The following is a 19,607-nucleotide window of genomic DNA, read 5'->3' as shown; positions in this document are numbered from 1 at the left end:
TGTTAGAGAAGACTCTTGAGAGTCCCATGGACTGCAAGGAGATCCAACCAGTCCATCCTAAAGGAGATCAGTCCTGGGTGTTCATTGGAAGGACTGATGTTGAAGCTGAAACTCCAATACTTTGGCCACCTGATGCGAAGAGCTGACTCATTTGAAAAGACCCTGATGCTGGGAAAGATTGAGGGCAGGAGGAGAAGGGGACAACAGACGATGAGATGTTTGGATGGCCATCGACTTGATGGACATGGGTTTGGGTGGACTCTGGGAGTTGGTGATGGACAGGGAGGCCTGGCGTGCTGCAGTTCATGGGGTCACAAAGAGTTGGACATGACTGAGTGACTGAACTGAACTGAACTGAACTGAACATTGATTGATTTCTGTATATTGAAGAATCCTTGCACCCCTGGAATAAACCCAACTTTATCATGGTGTATGAGCTTTTTGATGTGTTGCTGAATTGTTTGCTAAAATTTTATTGAGGACTTTTGCATCTATGTTCATCAGGGATATAGGCCTGTAGTTTTCTTTTTTTGTGTTGTCTTTGTCTTGTTTTGGTATCAGGGTGATGGTGGCCTCATAGAATGAGTTTGGAAGTGTTCCTTCCTCTGCAATTTTTTAAAAAGAGTTTTAGAAGGATAGGCATTCTCTCTTCTCTCAATGTTTGATAGAATTTTCCTGTGAAGTCATCTGGTCCTGGGCTTTTGTTTTTTGAGAGGTTTTGGATCACAGCTTCAATTTCAGTGCTTGTAATTGGATTGTTCATAATTTCTATTTTTTCTTGGTTCATTCTTGAAAGATTAAACTTTCCTAAGAATCTGTCCATTTCTTCCAGGTTATCTATTTTATTGCTATATAGTTGTTCATAATAGTCTCTTATAATACTTTGTATTTCTGCATTGTCTGTTGTAACCTCTCCTTTTTCATTTCTAATTTTGTTGATTTGATTTTTCTCTCTCTTTTTCTTGATGAGTCTGGCTAAGGGTTTGTAAATTTTGTTTATCTTCTCAAAGAACCAGCTTTTAGTTTTATTAATCTTTACTATTGTTTCTTTCTTTTTCATTTATTTCTGCTTGAACCTTTATGATTTCTTTCCTTCCACTAATTTTGTTTGTTTTTCTTTTCTCCTTTTTCCAGTTGCTTTAGGTGTAAAGTTAGGTTGTCTAGTCAATGTTTATCTTGTTTGTTGAGGTAGGATTGTACTGCTATAAACTTCCCTCTTAGAACTGCTTTTGGTGCATCCCATAGGTTTTGAGTTGTATTTTCATTGTCATTTGTTTCTATAAATTTTTTGATTTCCCTTTTGATTTCTTCAGTAACCTGTTGGTTACCTAGAAACGTGTTATTTAATCTCCATGTGTTTGTGTTTCTTTCCGTTTTTTTCCTGTAATTGATGTCCAGTCTCATAGCATTGTGGTCGGAGAAGACGCTTGATACAATTTCAATTTTGTCAAATTTACTGAGGTTTGATTTGCAACTCAAGATGTGGTCTATCCTGGAGAATGTTCCATGTGCACTTGAGAAGAAGGTGTATTCTTCTGCATTTGGATGGAATATCCTGTAGATATCAATGAGATCCATCTCATCTAATGTATAATGTAAGACTTGTATTTCCTTATTAATTTTCTGTTTTGATGATCTGTCCATTGGTGTGAGTGGGGTGTTAAAGTCTCCTACTATTATTGTGTTGCTGTCAACTTCTCCTTTTATGTCTGTTAGTGTTTGTCTTGTGTATTGAGGTACTCCTATGTTGGGTGCATAGATATTTACAATTGTTGTGTCTTCCTCTTGGATTGATCCCTTGATCATTATGTAATGTCCTTCCTTATCTCTTGTAATCTTTTTTATTTTTAAGGTCTATTTTGTCTGATATGAGGATTGCTATTCCAGCTTTCTTTTGCTTCCCATTTGCATGGAATGTATTTTTCCATCCTCTCACTTTCAGTATATAAGTGTCTTGATATCTGAAGTGAGTTTCTTGTAGATAGCATATATATGGGTCTTGTTTTTGTATTCATTCAGCCAGTGTGTGTCTTTTGGTTGGAGCATTTAATCCATTTACATTTAAAGTAATTATTGATATATATATGTTCCTATTGCCATTTTCTAATTCTTTGGGGTTGATTTTGTAGATCTTTTTTCTTTTGTTGTATTTCTTGACTATATAAGTCCCTTTAACATTTGTTGTAAAGGTGGTTTGGTGGTACTGAAATCTCTTTTGCTTGTCTGAAAAGCTTTTTATTTTTCCATCAATTTTGAATGAGATCCTTGCTGGGTACAGTAATCTTGGTTGTAGATTTTTCCCTTTCAGTACTTTAAATATATCCTGCCATTTCCTTCTTGCCTGCAGAGTTTCTGCTAAAAGATCAGCTGTTCTGCCCACTTTTTGATTGGGTTGTTTGTTTTTCTGATATGAGCTGCTTGTATATTTTGGAGATTAATCCTTTGTCAGTTGTTTCATTTGTTATTATTGTCTCCCATTCTGAGGGCTTTCTCCCATTCTCTATCTTTTCACCTTGTTTATAGTTTCCTTTGCTGTGCAAAAGCTTTTAAATTTCATTAGGTCCCATTTGTTTATTTTTGTTTTTATTTCCATTACTCTAAGAGGTGGGTCATAGAGGCGCTTGCAGTTTGTCATAGAGTGTTCTGCCTGTGTTTCCTCTAAGAGTTTTAGAGTATGGAGAAAACGGAATCTTCTTGCACTGTTGATGGGAATGAAAACTGATACAGCCACTCTGGAGAAGAGTATGGAGGTTCCTTAAAAAACTAGGAATAAAAGTACCATATGAGCCGGGAATCCCACTAATGGGTATGTACATTGGTGAAACCATAATTGATTAAGACACATGTACCCCAATATTCATTGCATCCCTGTTTACAATAGTTAGGATATGAAAGCAATCTAGATGTCCATTGATAGGTGAATGGATAAAGAACCTGCAGTACATACATACAATGGAATATCACTCAGCTATAAAAGCAATGTATTTGTGTAGATTCTAGTGAGGTGGATGAACCGTGAGCCTATGATACAAAGTGAAGTAAGTCAGAAAGAGAAAAACAAATATATTAACACATATATATGGAATCTAGAAAGATGGTACTGTGGAGCCTATTCGCAAGGCAGTCGTGGAGATGCAGACATAGAGGAGCAGGGGCTGGGGGTGGGGGAAGGAGAGGGTAGGACCAATGGAGAGAGTGGCATGGAAACATATATGATCACGTGTAAAACAGATAGCCAGTGGGAACTTACCATATGATTCAGGGAGCTCAGACTGGTGCTCTGTGATAACCTAGATGGGCGGGATGGGGCGAGAGGTAGGTGAAAGGTTCAAGAGGGAGGGGACATATGTATACTATGGCTGATTCATGTTGATGTATGGCAGAAACCAACTCAATATTATAAAGCAATCATCCTCCAATTAAAAATTAATAAATTAAAAAAATAAGAATGAACAAAGAAAACTTGGGAAGAATGAGGTAGTAGTAAATTATGGAGGTACATATATTTCACTCATTCTTATGCTATCATTTTTAGTCGTTGATGGATCTCAAAAGCAAACACTTGAGTGTATTTGATCTCCTTTGTCATTTATACCTATGATTTTCTTTTTAAGCTCTTTATTTAATTATTTTTTTATCCTTTCCCTTTTTATTTTTTTCTCAAACCTGTGCTCATGTCTTGGTAGTGGATCCGCTGCTCTCCTCAGTCACTCAGTCGTGTCCAGCTCTTTGTGATCCCATGGGCAATAGTAGCCCACCAGGCTCCTCTGTCCATGGGAGTCTTCAGTACTGGAGTAGTTGCCATGCCCTCCTCCAGGGGATCTTCCTGACCCAGAGATCGAACCCATATCTCAGCAGATTCTTTACCACTAGCGCCACCTGGGAAGCCCAAAGGTACTCTTACCCCAGGTGGGACTTGAACCCACAATCCCTGGCTTAGGAGGCCAGTGCCTTATCCATTAGGCCTCCAGGGCCTGTGCAGTGGATGGTTACCAATTTTTGGCATTGCAGCATTCATGTCTCTTAATTAACAATGCCATTATTTCCTTGGGGGAACTTCCTCTCCTCTGTTTGGAGTAGAGTTTGGGGAGATGGAATATATTCTCACTTCCCTGCCAGCCCCTTATCTGAAGCTCTTCATGCACTGCCTTGGGATAAAGAGCTAGGATAGGACATCATCTCCAAGATCCTCAATCTTGAGCTGGAGTGGAGATAGGTAGTTGCCTTTCTTTCATTTATAACAGGAGTCCCTCCATCCATCACACGCTAGTCGTAGTCTGACTCTTCCCAACCTTATGGATTGTAGCCACTAGGCTCCTCTGTCCATGGGACTTTCCAGGCAAGAATACTGGAGTGGGTTGCCATTTCCTCCTCCAGGGGATTCCTGACCCAGGGATCAAACCCACATCTCTCACATCTCCTGCATTGGCAGTCAGACTCTTTCCACTTGAGCCAACAGGGAAGCCCTATTACAGGGATGGATGGAGCCAGCTAAAACTATGAACATATTCCTCCAGCAAGGCTTTCTGGATTTTCCTGTTCCCAGGGTGTGTTCTTTAGCTTTCCTTTTGACCTGGGCAGATCCCCTATATCCTGTCATTAAACTCTCCTTTTGCTTCAGTTAGTTGAGACTGTTTGTGTTGCTTGCAGCAAAGGAATTCTAGTTGATACAATCCTTGACTGCATTTTCTCTTCCTTTATTATTATCAGTTATTTTTTCTGACCATTTCCAACTCATATTTTATCTCTTTCTATTAACGTATTGTCCTTTCATTTTTATTTTAAGTTAACTTATTTATTTTTAATCAGTAGATGATTGCTTTACAATATTGGGTTGGTTTCTGCCATACATCACTGTGAATCAGCCAGAGGTGTACATATGTCTCCTCCCTCTTGAACCTCCCTTCCCCCTCCCACACCACCCCACCCCTCTAGGTGAGCACCAGATTGAGCTCCCTGCATCACATGGCAAATTCCCACTGACTTATCTGCTTTACACATGGAGCCTGTGCTCTGCAACCAGAGAAGTCACTGCAAAGAGAAGCCCACTTAACATGCAACTAGAGAGTTGCACTGGAGTGAGTAACCATTCTCTTTTCCAGGGCATCTTCCCAGCCCAAGAATCAAACCCATGTCTCCTGCAATGCAGGCAGATTCTTCACCATCTGGGCCACCAGGGAAGCTTGTATGTTTCAATATTATCCTTTCTTAACGCTTGGGATTTGTAGGTTTTCCCCCCTCAAAAGATAATACTTATTTGATTTCACTGAGATAGGTTTGTTCATTTTTGATCTCCTTCGTGAGTGTCATTTTGTGTTTCTATGTAGGCCTTCCATTTGCCTTTGTGAATGATTTTCCTTGCCTCGCCTAGCAGTGGTCACAGTTGGGTCGCTCATCAGGTTGTCTGGCTGTTCCTCTGGGGAGGGGGTCATTCTTGTTAGGATGTGGGCAGTGAAGGGGAGGCTCCTGGAGGGGGCAGGGACAGCAGAGAGGTCAGCTGTGGGTCTGCTTCCTGAGCTTTGTCTCATCCGCATATGCGGGCAGATCATTCACCGCTGAGTCACCAAGGCAGCCCCAGTGCTGTGGTTGTTGTTCGGTCTCTTAAGTCTCGTCTGACTCTGTGACCCCATGGACTGCAGCACGCCAGGCTTCCCTGTCCTTCACTGTCTCCTGGAATTTACTCAGACTCATGTCCATTGAGTTGGTCATGCCATCTAAGCATCTCATCCTCTGTCACCCCTTCCCCTCCTGCCCTCAATCTTTCCCAGGGTCAGGGCTTTTTGCAATGAGGTGGCTCTTTGCATCAGGTGGCCAAAGTATTGGAGCTTCAGCATCAGTCCTTCCAGTGCATATTCAGGACTGATCTCCTTTAGGATGGACTGGTTGGATCTCCTTGCAGTCCAAGGGACTCTCAAGAGTCTTCTCCAACACCACAGTTCAAAAGCATCAATTTTTTGGTGTTCAGCCTTCTTTATGGTCCAGCTCTTACATCTGTGCATGACTACTGGAGAAAACTTAGCTTTGACTATAAGGACCTTTGTCAGCAAAGTGATGTCTCTGCTTTTTTAATATGCTGTCTGAGTTTGTCATAGCTTTTCTTGCAAGGAGCAAGAATCTTTAATAGCAGCAGTCACCATCCACACTCAGCTGATAGTTGACACAAAACGACAGTCCTTGCTTGAGTCAGTAGCTTCTGTGGAGGTTATGAAATGGCTTTGTACAGAGGACTGGGTCTGAGCCTCCCGTCTCTCTCCCTTGGTTGATTTCAGTAGCCTCCTAACTGGTTTCCTAAGTGCTTTCCCACCCCTGCCGCTTCTTATCCACACAGCAGCCAGAGAACCTCCTGGAATGTCCCAGAAAGTCCACAAGGCTCTCTCTGTCCTGGCCACATTCCATCTGCTACCACCACCCTCTTCTCTTCCATTGCTCTGTTGCAGCCCCCTGGCCTCTCTGCTGCTCCTATGATACCCAGGTCTGCTCCAGCCCAGCTTGAGGTGCTCCATCTCTGCAGGTTTTCCTCAAATGATATAGAAAACACCTCTCCAGGCCCTTTGCCTGCCCTGTCTACCCCTTCCTTGCTCTGCATCTCACCATCGGACTTAAATTCCTTGCTATATTGTATGTATGCACTTTCCTGGATGGCTCCCTACTCCAATATGAATTCCAGAAGAGTGGGTGCATTGCCATTTCATTTATTCCCACTCCCTGGCTCTGAGCATGATGCTGAGGTCAGCACACAATGCATATTTGCTGAATGAATACTAGATGACTGATTCTCAGTGAGGTCTTTCCTGGAGGCTTAAGCGGTAAAGAATCTGCCTGCAGTGCAGGAGACAATGCAAGAGATGTGGGTTTAATCCCTCTGTCTGGAAGATCACCTGGAGCAGGGTGTGGCCACCCACTCCAGTATTCTTGCCTGGAGAATCGCATGGACAGAGGAGCCTGGCGGGGTCGTAAAGACTTGGACACGACTGAAGCGGCTTAGCATGCATGCACGCGCTTAGTGAAAGGAGCAGTTTACAGTTGTTTTTTCTTCACAAGAGGCACCTGGCTAAAGGGAATGTCACCTCTTCCATCATACTTTTTGCTGAGCCACTCAAAGACGCATTTGAGGAAATTATATCTACATAATAGAGTTTTCATAAAGTGCAACTCTGAAGATACTTTTCAAGGACATGGACCCTTGTCCCAGCTTAGAACTCTTCAGGAGGGAGGTAGAAATTCAGTGAATTCCATTCTTTTTTGTTTTCAAAGAGCTGCCTGCCAAGCAATTGGAGAATACATCACCAGCGATTAATCTACAGTTATACCCAGCCCACCCCACCAAAGGCAGAGGACGCACAGGGAAGGGCCATTTCCTTCCTCCAAGTCAAGACTTGCAGAATTTGAGACTTCCCTGGAAGTCCAGTGGTTAAGACTTTGCCTTCCAATGCAGGAGGTGAAGGTTCAATCCCTGCTTGAGGAGCTATGATCCCACAAGGCTCATGGCCAAAAAACCAAAACATAAAACAGAAATAATATTGTAACAAGTTCAACAAAGACTTTAAGAATGGTCCATATCAAAAAATAAAAATAAAAGTCTTGTTGAATTAGAGATTATTTTCGTACTTAGACTCATGAGTAGAACTTAAATCAGAGAATTGCTTTTATCCCATCCATTAAAGTTCATTGGATTGGAAAAGCACTTTCTAAAAGCCTAGAGAACTACAGCCCTAAACTCACTCATCCTTTCCAATATTCAGGTCCCACTTAGGCATCTCACTGAAATGTCTCCAATAAAATTGTCTCAAAAGGAGCAGAAATGAGCTTTCATATGTTTTTTGGATAGCCTGAAAGTGCCCATTTGCTCTTTAAGCTCTATTCACCTGTCTCTTTCCTTCAGATAAATCCTTTCTCATCCTTGTGCCTTGCACATATATATTACTATAATAGACATTTTCTCCAGGACTGAACCAACGTGTCTCACTGTGATGTTGATTTAAACAGACGGGGTCTTACACTTTGCTAAGTGAACAAAACGTGCAGCCATTGATGTGGTATGTGTGTAGCCAAAAGGCTGGGGACGGGGCCCCTTACTTCCCCTTGAACAGACCACCAGTTTTATTCTTAAAGGCCTACTCCTCTCCTCTGGACACACACTGCCCTAATTCTGGCTTCAGGGGAAAGGGAATAGAAGGTAATTATAATATTTCATTTACTTCCCGCCTATGGAGGATTCACAGTGAAGTGTGATGCAATTACATGGAGGCAGAGATGAAGGCTGAAGCCGTTGGGGCTGCCTGTCTCTGCTCCATAAAGCAGGTCATCCTGTTACCGCCGGACAGTAATTTCCAGAAAACCCTGTAATTAGGTTGTGAAACGGTAGCAAATAGGATGAACCAAAGAGGCAGATGTGTGGCCCAAAGTAATTTGGCTTCTCCTAAAAGGTGTTGCAACCCACCTCCTTCCTGTTTATTACAGCCCCATAATATACCGTATTATGCTGTGCTGGCTGGTGATGGGAGGCAGGCACTTAACTGTAATGAAATTAGATCCCCCCTCACCTGCACCAGAGGCACAGTGGCGTCTTCTTGTAAAAGCTGTGCAAGTGGATTCTCAAAAATACACATGACAAAAAGACATGGGAATCCACTCCACCATAAAGAATAAAAGAGTCCCAGGCTGATGAGGTTGCACACTTACTGCCCCCCGAACCACCTGCTCCTGGTTTGAAGCTGTCGGCAAGCCAGGCAGAGAGAGGAGGACAAACAATAGTTAATGTGCCGTCATGTTTTTTTTTTGGCAACAATTAAATAAATGTATATTTTGTTTCTTACAGCATCCATATCCATGTTTAAATACAGATCATGGAAGTTAGGTATGTATTCAGTCTCAGCATTTCCCAAAGTGTGTTTCCTTCTAGGAAGTGGTTCTAAAAGCTTAATGGCTTCTAGAATCATCTGGTGCTGGAGAAAGTGGCAGATCTCAAGGCCCCATCGGGGAGCCTCTGATGCAGGAGCTGAGGGTCGGGGTTGGGGCCAAAGCCTGCGTTTTCCTAGATTTTATTGTATCTACTTTGGCTGTGCTGGGTCTTCGTCGTGGTGCAGGCTTTCTCTAGTTGCGGCGTGGGTGCGTGGGTGCTCAGTCGCTCAGTCGTGTCCGACTCTTTGTGACCCTATGGACTGGAGCCCGCCTGGCTCTTCTGCCCATGGGATTTTTCAGACAAGGATACTGGAGTGGGTTGCCATTTCCTCCTCCAGCACCTTCATGTTTTGTCTACAAAGATCGTTTTCCTGTTTCTAGATGTGAACAGCAACCAAGAATATGGTCCTGTCTTGAAATGATGGTCCCGACTCCTGCTGTTTTGTTGAATTTGCATCATCGTTTTCTCTTTCCTTTAGAAGCATGTGTGTAGAAGGCAAAAAAGTGAGAAGACTAGAAAATAAGCATCTGTGTGATCCTAAAGGAAATAAACCCTGAATATTTATTGGAAGGACTGATGCTGCCACCTGATGCGAAGAGCAGACTCATTGGGAAAGACCCTGATGCTGGGAAAGATTGAGGGCAGGAGGAGAAGGGGATGACAGAGGATGAGATGGTTGAATGACATCACTGACTCAATGGACATGAGTTTGAGCAAACTCTGGGAGATAGTGAAGGACAGGGAAGCCTGGCGTGCTGCAGTCCGTGGGGCTGCCAAGAGTCAGACACAGCTTAGTGACTGAAAACAACAAATATGATATTTTAAACAAGCTGAAAGCTTACCAGGATGTATGAGCTAATGTTTTTATATTGAAAGAGTTGGTTCTCACTCCATTCTTACTTCCTGTTTTATCAGACTGATCTGTTTGGCACTTTGGAACTGAATCTGATTTTCAGATGTGAGCTGGTCCACTTACTCATTGAATAAAGCAGCAAGGTCAGGGATCATCAAGTAGTCAGAGAAGCAATCTTACATAATCATTTACCTGATTCAGCTGTGAAGACTAATACCTTGATTGGATGTTGACAATAAGTGGGCATAACAAGGCAACCCATGACATAGTTTTCAATCAGTGATGCCAAAGACAGTATTGTGTTAGAAACTGCAGTCCCTGGAGAGAGACCAACTGTCCTTGATGAGTGGGCTGCACAGAGCTTAGTGCAGGGTCCCCGGGAAGGAACACTCGCCAGGACGTGGTCCACCAGAGACTGAGATGGAAAACATATTGACAGTTCATGATGGCACTGCAGGCAGAGGGGAGTTTGCTGCAAATGAAGAACCATGCCCCTCTCAGGAAGAAGAGAGGCCCATCAGCAGGGACAAAGAAGCTTAATCACTGGAGCTGCAGGGCTCCGAAAGAGGCGGGGACTTCAGGAAACCAGAGCTTCAGGAAAATAAATAGAGGTAGAGGAAATTCAGGGATGTTGGTAGAAATTGCAAGAGTAACTAGTGATGTGGGCTTCCCCGGTGGTTCAGCAGTAAAGAATCTGCCTGTAATGCAGGAGATGCAGTTTCAGTCCCTGGGTTGGGAAGACCCCCTGGAGAAGGAAATGTCAGTCCACTCCAGTATTTTTACCTGGGGAATCCCATGGACAGAGGAGCCTGGTGGGCTACAGTCCATGGGGCTGCAAAGAGTTGGATACCACTTTGCCACTAAGCAACAACAGCTAGTGATGTAATGTCTTCTTTTAAAAAGCAAATACCCCAAGGTATGGAAAACCCTTGAGAGAGATTTCTGATTTGTATTCAGAGACCCTTAGGAAGTGGCCCAAGGTTAAATGGTAGGACAGAGGAAACAGCAACTCTGAGAGTTCATGACCTTGATTCCAGTTAGAACAAGGGACTGTTTCTTTAAGCTGTGGCCATGTTTGTAGGTGTCTCACACCTTTTACTATACCTCACATTATTTGAACTATGATTTACATTTTGTTTCCTTTAAATGTTAAATTTTAATTGACCATCATCTTAAGCAAAACTATCCTTAATATCATTACTATATTTTTTCTAATATGTTAAAATAAATATAAAATATTAACATTAAAAATAAGAGTGAGAATCTGTATCACTTAGACAATCCATGGAATGTGAACCATATTTAAGAAAACCATTTGTAACATCAGTCTCTATGTGTCTTAATTTATAAATTCTTTTCTTTTCTGAAAGTCTTCAGAATCTTAGCTGGCTTTCCACATGCATAATCATGCCCTCTTCACATTTTCTCTTCTGCTTTCTGTTTGAGATAGAACACAGTTTTGCTCTGATTTAGAACACAGTTTCTTTTAAATCCACTCTCTAGAAGTGAGCATAGTAAGTCATCCATCTCCTTCAGCATAAAGGCTGGCTAAATTTGCTGGGGCATCTTTCCCAGGATAATTTAATAAATATTATTTTATCACCTACTATTGCAGAGTCGGTGCTGATATTCTGAGAGATATAAAAGAGAAACATGAAATGAGCAGTGCCCATTCTCAAGGAGGTTGCAACTCACTGGGGTGACTCAGAGAGGCAATAGAACTAACTATAATTCAAGATCATAAAAGATGGACACAGAAAGTGAGAAAGCAAGAGTGAGGAGAGAGAAATTCATTCCAACCAGGAAGGCAAGGGGAATCTCATAGGAGAAAAGGCTGACTTTGGCTTTGAACCCTGGGCCACTTATAAAAGACTTTATAAGGTGTTGGTATTCCCAGGAGCAGGATTTCTGAATCATGTGGTAATTCTGGTTTCACTTTTTCAAGGAACCTCCATACTGTTTCCCGCAGTGGTTGTACCAATTTACACTCCCACCAACAGTGTGGGGGAGTTCCCTTTGTTGCACACCCTCCCCACCATGTATTGTTTGTAGATTTTTCTTTGATGATGGCTGTTCTAACCAGTGTGAGATGATTCCTCAGTGTAGTTTTGATTTGCATTTCTCTAATAATTAGTGATATTGAACATCTTTTCATGTGCTTTTGGGCTTTGGAGAAATGTCTATTTAGATCTTCTGCCTGTTTTTTGATTGGGTTATTTGTCTTTTTTTTTAATATTGAGCTGCATGAGTTGCTTATATATTTTGGAGATTAATCCCTTGTCAGTTGTTTCATTTGCAAATATTTTCTCCCTTTCCGAGGATTGTCTTTTTGTTTTATTTATGGTTTCCTTTGCTGTGTGAAAGCTTTTAATTAGGTCCCATTTATTTTTGGGTTTATTTTCGTTACTCTAGGAGGTTCTTGATTTCAGTTATCTCAAACACACAGCTATATGTTGAGTTGAGCCAAACTTAAAGTTTCCGAGCCTCTGATTCAGTCATTATTTCCCTGAGGTCAGTTGTTACCATCTCTTCTTGTGAGATGAAGACTCTTGCTGTCCGGAGACAGGGTGCCCTGCAGGGAGTCTCCGCAGGGACGGCTCAGCTGTGGATGTCTGTCTGTCCCATTTGTGCTCTCTTCTGGAGCAGACGTCTGGGGACCATCCTCGTGATGCAGAGTCTTATTGGCAGCTGCTCCAAGCAGTGGCTGGTGAAGGAACACTCCACGGCTGCTGTTGTCTGTGTGGCGACTGCTCTGTCTGCTAGCGGCTTCTGCTGCATGGAGACCAGGCGGGGGCTCCTCACAGCTGGAGGAGAATCCCTGCTCCCCATTCCTTCCTGTGACTCTTGCCTCTCAGAAGGGACCAGGCCAGAGAGGTTTGCAGAATGGACTCTGCTCAGTCCTCTGGAGGAGAAGTTTAAGGAAACCTCAAATTAGCCCTCACGGTGTGCCCTGGGTGGTGTCATACTCTCCAGATTCCACGTACGCCTCCTCGGTCATGCCGGACTCCGGCCGGGCAGGACCCTCTGGTCCTTGCCACGCCCTTCCCCCGTGTCCTCTGCCCGCCTTTTGTCTCTGGAAAACTTTACTCAAAGAATAAGTTTAATCAGAGAAATGCATAAGCAAAGGAAAACAGTCAAAGGAGGCCAAATAATAATAATGTACTCATTAGGCATAGTTAAGGACTGTACCCACAACAAAAGCTGCCACAATTCTGAGGATTGGCCTCAAAGAAACGGGAACAGACGGGCTCTGGAGCAGAAGATGAAGTATCCCTGAAGCAGCCAGGATGACCTGACAGCCTGGTAAGCGTGTGAGGGTGGCTGTCAGAGCTGCCTGTGCTATTTCTGCATGCAGTCTCCTCTTTCTGTCTATGAGAGCTCCGGTCCACTGGTTGCCAGGGGCGGGAGCCGGGCTTTGGACAGATGTTAGTCCTCCTCTCCACTCCCCACCCCCGACCCCTCCAAAGCGGCCAGCATCTGAAAGAAAGCAAAATTTCCTTTCCAGCTACCTGGCCTGTTTGTTGGTGAGCAGCCGGCCCCCACACACTCTTTCGGTAACTCCTCCATGACTCAACATGAGCTCTTACCCTTGCCAAAGGGCACAGGGAGCCAGCAACTGGTCATTTCTTCTCAGCAGTGAATCCAAAGCTATTCATTCATCCATGTAACATTTTTTTTCTTTTATTATCAGAATATAATTGCCTTACAGTGTTGTGTTGGGCTTCCTAGGTGACAAGAATCTGCCTGCCAATGCAGGAGACCCCAGAGATGCAGGTTCAATTCCTGGGTTGGGAAGATCCCCTGGTAAAGGGCATGGCAACCCCCTCCAGTATTCCTGCCTGGGAAATCCCACGGACGGAGGAGCCTGGCGGGCTACAGTCCCTGGGGTTGCGAAGAGTCGGACACGACTCTGTACACGGCCACACCAATGTTGTGTTAGTTTCTGCTGCACCACAGCATGAATCAGCCATATGTGTACACACCCCCCTCCCTCTTTAGCCTCTCCTCTAGCCCCCCACCCCATCCCGCCCCTCTAGGTCATGACAAAGCCCCGAGCTGAACGGCCTGCGTTATGCAGCAGCTTCTCACTGGCTATTTCACATGTGTAGTATGTGTGTGTCAATGCTGCGGTTTCAGTTCATTCCACCCTTTCTTGCCCATGTCCACAAGTCTGTTCTCTATGTTTGTGTCTCTGTTTCTGCCCTGCAAAACATTTTTTTTTTTGAATATTGATTCTAAGCACTATTGGGGCTATAATAATGGCATAGTATAACTGTTGGAGCTATAATAGTATTTGTATATTGTATTAAATTATTCATATCCACACCAATATATGGTTACAACGTAGCAAGTACAATGGAAGGGAAACACAGGCTACTACATAAACAGGAAATGATGGGGAGGGGGATTGAGGTAGGGCAGCAGTGGGAACTGATGCTAAAGCTCAGATCTGAATGGCTTGCAGACATGTGGTATCTTGTTTAGGAATTGGAGCAGTGCAAGAGGACCAGGGTCCTTCAGGGTCCTTCAGGGTCATGCAGACCAGACGCAGGTCCTGTGCATGGAGATGACGTAAAGATATCTCAAGAGAAAAAACCAAAGGCAGTATGATACATGGATTTAATCCAAGGAAAGCTAGTCCAAAGAAGAAGTGTGAGCCAAGAAATAAATGTGAGCACCACCTCTATACACATGATGGCCACTGGACACAGTACAATTGCCTAGGGAGGGGGTGAGGGTCCAGTGGATAAAGGGCCTCCCAGCCTCAATGGCTGGTGGAGGAAGAAGCTGGACAATGTGAAAACCCAGTTCCAAGTTCCCCAATCATGTGTTCTCCCTGGAAAGTCTTCCATGATTCGTATGTCTGGAAACTGATTTCCAGAGAGGTTGTTGTATTCTTAACCAAAGCAAGGAGATGTGAAAAGACACTTGTGTGACATCAAGTTATCGTCTTCTTCATTAGAGTGAAAATACAGCGAGAACAGGGAACGTCTCATTTGCCTACCCGACTCCTAGCGCTTAGGATAGTGCCTGACTCACTCAGGCACTCAGTGAGTATCTGCTGGGAGAAATAATTCCATCACAACCTAAATAATAGCATAGCAGTTTAACCAAATGAAGTAGGACTGAGCATCTCAGCAAAGGGGAGTACTTAGAATGACCATAATAAATATATAGATATACACACGCATACACACGCACACACACACAGAGCAAACTTTTCCTTGTTCACAAAAAAATAGAATACACACAAATTTCACATTTTTTAAATCTACCTGAGCTGGGCAAAATATAAACATAAAATATTTAATTTTTTGAGTGCCATAGAATGGAATATGATGTATTGCTAGATCCAATGAGGAAAAAAAGGGAAAACATATACTTGAGGCCAAGATAGTAGGTGAAAACTCAAATAAACCTGAGAGACTGATTTAGAATAAATTCCTCAAGGGAAATGCAACATCACGTTCGGCCCTTGAAATGACAAACCTCTAAAGTAAATTTTGGTTCAAGGTTGCTAGAGGTCAAGTGGCTGCTTTAACGCTACAGGCAGAAGAAAATGTAATCCCTTTGTTACTGCCCTTCAATGCGAATGAGGCAAAAGGGGACTGTGACTTATATTTGTGGGAATTTTTTTTAGTACATAGTTATCAGAAACCTCAGCCCGGGAGCAATAGAAAAGAAGGAAACAGAGAGGCAAAGAGAGATGGAGAGAGGGAAAGAAAAAACAGAGAAATTCAGTACCTGTAGGACAGAGAATGTCGTCATACTCAGGTGATGGTGGGCTTCCCTGCTGGCCCAGCGGTAAAGGATCCGCCTGCCAACGCAGGAGACGTGGGTTCCAGCCCTGGTCTAGAAGATCTGCTGGAGGAGGAAATGGCAACCTGCTCCAGTGTTCTCGCCTGGGAAACCCCGCGGACGGAGGAGCCTGTCCGGCTACAGTCCATGCACACGAGCTTAGTCACTTCAGTCGTGTCTGACTCTTTGAGACCCTATGGACTGTAGCCCACCAGGCTCCTGCGTCCATGGGATTTCCCAGGCGAGAATATTGGAGTGGGTTGCCATTTCCTACTCTAGGCGATCTTCCCAACCCAGAAATTGAGTGTACATCTCCTGCATAGCAGGAGGATCACAAAAGCCTCAGATATGACTTAGCAACTAAATAACAACAAAGTGATGGTTATAGGAAGAGCATAAAAACCATAAAAACTGGGCTAGCCAGAATTATAGTTGTGATTGGTTTCATTGGAAATGTTAAACTCACCATTTCCATTCCATCAATTATTGAATCCCCAGTGTGCATGGCTATTATTGGCAAATGTGTTATGGGATATTGATCTGTAAATTAGCAGTGACTGTAGTAATAATTGTAACTCCCTAAATCCCTATTTATAGATGAGAGGTTCATTGCAGAGCTCAACCCATGCTACTAGACTAGTGATTTCATGTGATTACTGTTATTAAAACAATAAACTGAAATCTACTGTATAGATTTCAGTATGCCTTATTTTTGCCTTATTTTCTGCCTACTGTATGCCTTATTTTTCTCTTTCATATATAGAGAAATTTGTTCCTGCTATCGTTGACTGTACTATTTGGGGTGAAATGGACAGTTGTCCTAATTATTTTATGGGTTTCAGAATTTGGTCATTTATCCTTGAAATTATCCAAAAAGGCATACAGCCATTAATACCTTTTGTGTGCACATACGAGGCCAGATAATAAGTGATTATGTTCCTAATGTCTACCTGTAAGTCAATTGTTTAGAACTAAAAATGTATTTTTTCCATAGAATAACGATTAATTATATTATCAGATTTGATGCTTGTTGACATAGTAGCATTGTACTTTTTTAAGGTTCACATTCCTATTGAAGTTTTAAGGCTTGTTTTAAATAGGCTTCATGTAAACTGGCCTGGGAAAACATTGACTGTCTATATTTTTTTACTAGCAATTGTGTTCCAAACTCCAGACTTCAGGCATGTATGCCCCTTACCTCCCCAGGCCACAGCTCCTCCAGCAGGGGTCCTGGGGGCCAGGGGTCCATGGGAGGGACACCTGATGAGACTGAGCTTTTATGACTGATAAAGCTTTATACGCACAGTAGAAGAATTTCCTTTGGAGGGCACTGTCTAGGTTTTCTGCTTAGGAGAAGAGAACACCTTTCCCATATCAACAATGCAGACCTCATGCTAGACCCCTTTAGGGTCAGTGTCCTTCCAGTGGTCCCTGTCTTTGCATTCATCCTGTTGTGTGACCTGCTCCTCATGAGTGACTCTGGATGGTGTTCTGATTGAATGAATGTTGGTAGAGACCGTGGAACCCCCTTCTGGGGTCAGGGACAGGGAGACAGTGGCTTGTCCCTATGGTGCCTTCTCTCTGGCGTGTCCTATGGGAAGCCAGCTGACATACCGTGAGACATCAAAAACCAAGAAACAATATTTTCTTTTCATTTTTTAGTGCATTTAGGAGAAAATCTGTAACTGTGGCCTCTGCTGCACTGTGCTCAGTTGCCCAGCCATGTCCAGCTCTTTGTGACCCCATGGACCGCAGCCCTCTGGGCTCCCCTGTTCATGGGATTCTCCAGGCAAGAACACTGGGGTGCATTGCCATGCCCTTCTCAGGGGATCATCCCAGCCCAGGGACTGAACCCAGGGCTCCTTTATTGCAAGTGGATACTTTGCCATCTGAGCCACCAGACAAGCCCAAGAATACTGGAGTGGGAAACCTATCCCTTCTCCAGGGAAACTTCCTGACCCAGAAATAGAAATTGTGGCCTGTATTACATTGAAAAGAAAGCATGTCTTCCTTTTTTTTTTTTTTTAAGACAATTACTTATAAAATTATAAAAGACATACTTTCCCCTGGGGAAAGCCTGAAAAATGTAAAAGCAAACAAATGCCAATTATTCACAATCTCACCTTTTAAAGATAAGTCTTTTAATACCTTGGAATATTTTTTATGATCTCTTTTTAGAGGTGCTTTTTTTCCATTTTTGGTTAACCTAGTTAAAAGTAGTACCTTAGTTTAAGGTGATTTTAAAGCATTAACTTTCCATGGAAAGCATTTTTTCATATTATTTTAAACTTTTATAAGAGATTTAAAAGAAATGCATTCTATTCTATATTCCAATATATCATAATTTTCTTATTCCCTTATTTGCGGCCAGTTGAACTATTAGCTCAGTTGAACTATTTCAAATAGCTCAAATAGTTGAGCAATTAGCTCAACTAATAGCTCAGTTGAACTATTTCAAATCCTAAAAGATGATGCTGTGAAAGTGCTGCACTCAATATGCCAGCAAATTTGGAAAACTCAGCAGTGGCCACAGGACTAAAATAGGTCAGTTTTGTTTCCAATCCCAAAGAAAGGCAATGCCAAACAATGTTCAGAGTACTGCACAATTGTCCTCATCTCACACACTAAGAAAGTAATGCTCAAAATTCTGCAAGCCAGGCTTCAACAGTACATGAACCATGAACTTCCAGATGTTCAATCCAGATTTAGAAAAGGCAGAGGAACCAGAGATCGAATTGCCAGCATCCATTGGATCATGAGAAAAGCAAGAGAGTTTCAGAAAAACATCTGCTTTATTGACTATGCCAGAACCTTTGACTAAGTGGATCACCACAAACTGTAGAAAATTCTTAAAGAGATGGAAATACTAGACCACATTACCTGCCTCTTGAGAAATCTGTATGCAGGTCCAGATGCAAGAGTTAGAACCGGACATGGAACAATAGACTGGTTCTAAATTGGGAAAGGAGTACATCAAGGCTGTATATTGTCACCCTGCTTATTTAACTTAATATGCAGAGTACATTATGCTGGGCTGGATGAAGCCCAAGCTGGAATCAAGATTGCTGGGAGAAATATCAATAACCTTAGATATGCAGATGACACCACCCTTATGGCAGAAAGTGAAGAATTAAAGAGCCTCTTGATGAAAGTGAAAGAGGAGCGTGGAAAAGTTGGCTTAAAGCTCAACATTCAGAAAACTGAGATGATGGCATCTGGTCCCATCACCTCATGGCAAATAGATGGGGAAACAATGGAAACAGTGACAGACTTTTTTTTGGCTCCAAAATTACTGCAGATGGTGACTGCAGCCATAAAATTAAAAGAAGCTTGCTCCTTGGAAGAAAAGCTATGATCAACCTAGACAGCATATTAAAAAGCAAAGAGATTACTTTGCCAACAAAGGCCTGTCTAGTCAAAGCTATGATTTTTCCAGTAGTGGGGAGGAAGTAGGTTTTCACATCTCATATATGGATGTGAGAGTTGAACTATAAAGAAAGCTGAGCACCGAAGAATTGATGCTTTTGAACTGTGGTGTTGGAGAAGACTCTTGAGAGTCCCTTGGACTGCAAGAAGATTCAACCAGTCAATTCTAAAGGAAATCAGTCCTGCATATTCATTGGAAGGACTGATGCTGAAGCTGAAACTCCAATACTTTGGCCACCTGATGCAAAGAACTGACTCATTGGAAAACACCCTGATGTTGGGAAGGATTGAAGGAAGGAGGAGAAGGGGATGGCAGAGGATGAGATGATTGGATGGCATCACAGATTTGATGGATGTGAGTTTGAGCAAGCTCTGGGAGTTGGTGATGGACAGGGGAGCCTGGTGTGCTGCAGTCCATGGGGTAACAAAGAGTTGGATACGACTGAGTGACTTTCACTTTCTTTTCACTTTCATACTATCTCCAGATTTTCACCATTATAAACATTTGTTTATAGATTGTCATGCACATTTTTCTTCAGGATTTAACTTACATTGCTAAGCTAAAGTTTTTGGAAACTATTAGGACAAATTTCCAAATTATTTTCTAGAATGTTTGAAACATTACAG

At 42.7% G+C, this 19,607-nt stretch overlaps 1 protein-coding gene and 1 non-coding gene across 2 annotated transcripts in view; both read right to left on the bottom strand.

The window, feature by feature from the left end:
• Window positions 1-19,607, bottom strand: part of GALNTL6 (polypeptide N-acetylgalactosaminyltransferase like 6) — a 1,387,945-nt gene that overhangs the window by 164,940 nt on the left and 1,203,398 nt on the right. The window lies entirely within an intron of this gene.
• TRNAR-CCU lies at window positions 3,902-3,974 on the bottom strand. Its single transcript has one exon. It is a non-coding gene; the product is annotated as a tRNA-Arg (tRNA).

This window comes from Cervus elaphus, chromosome 29, assembly GCF_910594005.1.
Source record: "Cervus elaphus chromosome 29, mCerEla1.1, whole genome shotgun sequence".
Lineage (NCBI taxonomy): Eukaryota > Metazoa > Chordata > Mammalia > Artiodactyla > Cervidae > Cervus > Cervus elaphus.
The sequence above is the reverse complement of the archived record's forward strand: the minus strand, read 5'-3'. Positions and strand labels throughout refer to the sequence as shown.